Below are 5,438 nucleotides of genomic sequence, written 5' to 3' on the forward strand. Positions count from 1 at the left end.
TAGATTTCTATCAACGGCATAAATTGTAAACTTTTCAGTTGCGTTCTTGTCTATAATTGTTGATATTGTATTGTTAAACCCGGATGAACTCAACGATAATATATTAAACTGCATCATTGAAATCAGTGTCAATCGATAAATGCCCTTAACAGTTGCGGTGATATTTACTGTATTCTGTGTAGGAGTCCAATCGAATGATCCATGCCGAATTGTGTATACTGTGTTGATGATGTTCTCATGAGGGATTTTTATTTTTTCAAATTGCTCTGCTACTCTCGGTAGCCCGTCTTTAATCGCTTCAACATCAGTTCTGATTATTCCTACTTCCTGCCAATGCGCGTCTATATTATTCTTGTTCGCTGCAACATTAGTTTTGATTGTTTCTATTTCCCGTGTATTCTCGGTCATACTTTTTTTGTTTGCTGCAACATCAAGTTTGATTGTTCCTATTTCATATGTATGCACGTCTATACCTTTTTTGTTCGCTGCAACATCAGTTTTGATTAATCCTATTCCCCGCCAATACGCGTCTACATTTTTTTTGTTCGCTTCGACATCAGTTTTGATTGTTCCTATTTCCTGTGTATGCGCGTCCACACCCTTTTTGTTCGCTTCAATATCAGTTTTGATTGTTCCTATTTCCTGTGTATGCGCGTCCATATTATTTATGATCGTTGTAACATCAGTTTTGATTGTTTCTATTTTCCGTCCATGCGAGTCTACATTATTTATGATCATTGCAACATTAGCGCCGATTATTTCTATTTCCCGTTCATGCGCGTCTACACTCCTTTTGTTTGTTGCAACATCAGTTTTGATTGTTTTTATTTCCTGTCCATACGCAGTGATATCATTTATAGTTATTGTAATCTCATCCGGCTTGGTATTTTTTTTACCAAAGAATTTATCAAAGTTGTCATCGATCCTGTTAACATTTTTTCGCAACGGGGGTAAATTGGCCGACATCTCCATAAGATCCGAAATAGCATTTTTTATTATTACAAGATTTGGTTCGTCTGCCGTCGGGGGTCCCCGAAAAAAACTATTGACAATGTCTCGCATTTCGCTGACGTGCGTTATCATCGACCTGAACTGTTCTCCATGAAAGTTAAATTCACCACGTAAACCCTTTAACGAATTTGACATGGTTATATAATTGTCGCCAAGTGTACTTATTTTTCCATTTATTGTCAAGATGGATTCACCCGGTTTGAGTCGTCCGTCGCCGGTATACAACGCGATAGTGTCCTCGGCGGCATCACGCTGTCGTATTAAAACGTCATTCAGCGACACATTACTGGATTTCAATTTACCCTGGCGGTCTTGAAATACAACTATTTCATCTGGGTCAACACTGGTTAAGTTCAACGTATCAGCGATTTCATCCTCAATTAGTTTTTTTATGTCATCGGTGGCGGGCGTTTCCGTGGGCTTTTTCAGCGCCGAAACCGGTCGTCCCCAGATATCAATCATCGTTATTGTAAAATAAACCAGCGTTTCTAATTAACCCGCCGGGCCTCTACGACCCCACTAGTATATTCGTTTACAACCATATGAGGTGGTTTTCGCGATGATGAAATCGCCGCAAGTACGTTCAATACCTCACGGCCACATATCGGCGGGTCACTCAATTGCTGTGTTGGCAGCGTGGAATAAAAAAACCCGGGCTGAACACGCCCGGGCTGAACACGCCCGGGCTGAACACGCCCGGATATACCGCATAAACTCTTTCGGCGGAGCTAACCCGTATGAATCAAAATAGACGATCGCACGCGGATCAATCGCGTATGCAACCCAATGAGTTCCCGCTCCGGAGGACCCATCGAGGTTAATTATACCGGTTTCAATATTCCTTGGTTTTGTCGGTAATTGATCCCTCATAAAAACACCTCTGAAGTTTTTTATCGCTAACGCGTTTGCGGCGTCTATTAAATCAAAATTAGACATTGGAGTTAATAAACGGTTCCCGGTAGTCTTAGACCCTTTCCCGAGTACCATGAATACGGGGTTCCCGGTAGTCTTAGACCCTTTCCGGCCACGGGTCGTTTTTTTTTGTAGCCTTTCCCGGTTGCCTTCTTCAATGCCATCCCCGCCGCGGTACCAACGGCTCCTAACGCCGCCGCCTTAGCCACTGCTGGTGCGGCCGCGGCAATCAATGCCGGAATCGCAGCTAACAGCGGAAATATCCCACCGGTCTTTTCCATGTTTTTAATTGCTGCGGCTGAAAAATCTATTTGAACACCCTTTTTATTCTTCATCGCATCATTGAAATGTTTTATTTGACGCGCTGTCAACGATATCTTATGATTACCACCCGCCATCTGTGACGGCTTCAGCGTTATTGTGATCCCGCATTGTTTAGCCGACTTTGATCGTAATTTCTTGACTTGACCATCAGTCAACTCTACACTGACGACACTATACGACATTTATTGTAAACGCGTTTTGTGCTTTCAATTACATGTTTTCCACTGGCGCATCAACGATTCTCATTCGTCCACCAACGCCTTCTAGCAGCATTGATTTATCGCTGAGAATGACAGCAACCGCTCTATAATTAACACCACCCGGGGCTATACGAGCTCGGAAGTGTATATCAACGACGGATTGTCTCGTTAAATCAAGATGTTCCAGCGAAAAATAATAAATCGGATACAGGTTTTTAAAATCAAGTTGTGATATTTGCAAACCAGTGTCGACGTTTTGATCACGACCCATATATGACAGCAATCGATGATACACACGTGCGACATGGTTGTCACCGTAATTAAGCTGTATATCCTCGGATGGTTCCTGTTGTCCGTTTATTCTCAGCGAAACATCCCTGACTCCTAATTGATCAAATATCATATGGCTGCGTTCTTGACTACCCAATCGTTCCCTATTCTGCAGCGCTATGAATATATGACGCGGGGCTGAAACACCCTGTTTTGATGCCAAGTGCCATGTAAACGTATCGGCGACGTTATCCTCTTTAGCATCAGTTGTTACCGCTAGCCAACTCAACAACGATTTCCCTCCCTGTTCCATAAATGCTAACAATCGTGCTTCCGTGGTAACTGATGGAGTCAGCACCGGCATCCACAATGCCATTTTAGTTAAAACGACTTTACCGGCAGCGACGCCAGCAGCACGCCATATTGCATTGTTATCATCGCCCCTTCGCGTCAGCGCGATTGTATGCTTAGCCCCATAGACAACTTTTCTGACATTTCTGCAGAATCCAAATATGTGATGGAGTGGAATCGCGCATGAAAACTGTCGGCGTGGTCCTTGCAACATTCCTACTCGTGCTGCGAATCCTAGATTGTAATCATTGTTGGTGCTTTTTATAATATTGAAATTAGCGCCTGGTCTTGCTCTGCGGTCTGGATTGGCTGCTTCAGCCTGTGGGTTAACTGCGGTATCTCTTTCCGCCAGCACGTTAACGTACTGAAGATGGTCAGCGTTATTGGTGGTGTCCTTCGAAAACATCATAGATGGGCCCGCCGATCTTGTATAATCATCCGAGTATCTCGCCAACCCAATTATCGTTGTTGCAACATCAACCTCGCGTTCTATTGATTCAATTTCTCGCCCGTCAATAAGATATCTGGCGCTCTCAAATAACGCCATGATACCGTTGTTGACGAAGCCAACTCGAACACGATGGTCATCTGCGTATGGTGCATTATCGGCGGCATTTGTCACGAGTTCTCCCTCGATTTCGATAAACGCTTCACACGGCAAAAAATATTTACTGGTATCTTGGACTTGAAGTTCAATTCGCGATCGTAGGTCAGGTTGCGCTGCATAATAAGAATAAAATTGATAATCACGGACAGAATCATCCCTGCGCACTGGGGCGTCCATATCAAACGCGGGATCAGCGGTTCGCGCAAACATTCTATTATTTATCATGTTGATGTTTTCAATTGAAATCCATCAACGTCGTTTTCGTCGTAAATTCAAAGAATTTAAACCACTCCCCGCTATCGCGTTCATGAGCGCGTTGGTTGCCGCATCGGCGGATGGCGAAGTCGCCAACGACTGAGTCGTCGCCAACGACTCTAGTTTTTCTTCCACGGCGTTATTTATTACTTTACTGACATTTGCAGGCATCACTGTCGTTGATGGCATTACCGGTGGTTTCTGTTTTTTTCTCTTGGATTTCACCAACGACATTAGTTTGTCCCGCGCGGCTGAAAGCGCCTTTCCGGCAACATCTCCAATAGCGCTGATTCCCTTATCACGAATAACATCAATAGCCTTCATTCCTAATTGTTTGGCTAACGGCGCTACTTTTGGAGCCATTCTTGTAAATAACCCCGCAATGGTGCTACCGAGACCATCTCCATAGTACGCGCGGTAAACAGGCAATCGCGAGTTTACCACGTAGACGAGTACTGGTTTATCATGGTTGTAGTGTATGATCATCTTTATTATAAAAACACCGGTTTTTCAATTAATCATCCACGAGTTCGTCTATGAGCGTTCGATATGCATTAATGTCCATAATACCGCCTGCAAATAACCGCTTGCAAATATCAGCGGCTTCATTGATTATTTCCGGAGAGTTATTTCCGGCTCGTTTTCCTCCAATTAGTACCTCTAGCCGTGATATATCACTGAGAACACTACCAGGACAGGTAACGCCGTAGGATTCTTTACCAACAGAGTATCCTTTTCCTTTTTTTGGTGTTATACTCTTAACTTCCTTGTGGAATTCATCGTAATCGGGATCACCACGATGTGGTAATGCTTCTTTATGTTTACTCGCTAAATACACTATTCTTGCCCAGTCCTTTAACGACTTTATATTTTTCTCGTAACCGCTATTGATATGCTTCTTATCTCGTATGCTCTTAGCAAAATTGTTGGCAGCAAAATTAATTAATTCTTCCCTGCTGCTGAAGCCTCTAATTTCATCTATTGTGCTCTTCTTGAGTACAATACGGGGTATATTCCCCTCTTTTTCTTCCGGTATTTCTTCTTCTGGTATTTCTTCTTCTGGTATTTCTTCTTCCGGTTCTTTCGCAGTAGCACCTAGTTCTTCTTCATCGGCCATTGTAACATAGGGTTCTTGTGGTTCGGTTATAGCGAGTGGTGGCGGCCTCCGTGTTGTAGCAGCCGCTATTTTTGCAGGAAGTGTTTCTAAAGACCTTTTTGTTTGTTTTGTCTCTGCCGCTATCTTTTCAAGCGCACCAAGAACGGGTACAGTTGCCGCCGTAACATCTTTGGTCGCTTTAGTTACCGGGGCAAATAACTGTTCACTTCCAACAGCAAAATCAGTTTGCATTTGTTGTCGCGTTTGAAGTTTCTCTCTCACTCTGTCTCGTAACGGTATAAACTTTTTAAGCGCTGCTAGCCGCTCTCTGGCTAGCCGAGTAGTAAGTGATTCGCCTACCATTATTGCAATTGCGAAGCAATTTCTAATTTCTCGCCGGAGTTTTCGTCTA

The sequence above is a fragment of the Sinohyriopsis cumingii genome, chromosome 13 (genome assembly GCF_028554795.1).
Source record: "Sinohyriopsis cumingii isolate HCF-2022 chromosome 13, ASM2855479v2, whole genome shotgun sequence".
Taxonomy (NCBI): Eukaryota; Metazoa; Mollusca; class Bivalvia; order Unionida; family Unionidae; genus Sinohyriopsis; species Sinohyriopsis cumingii.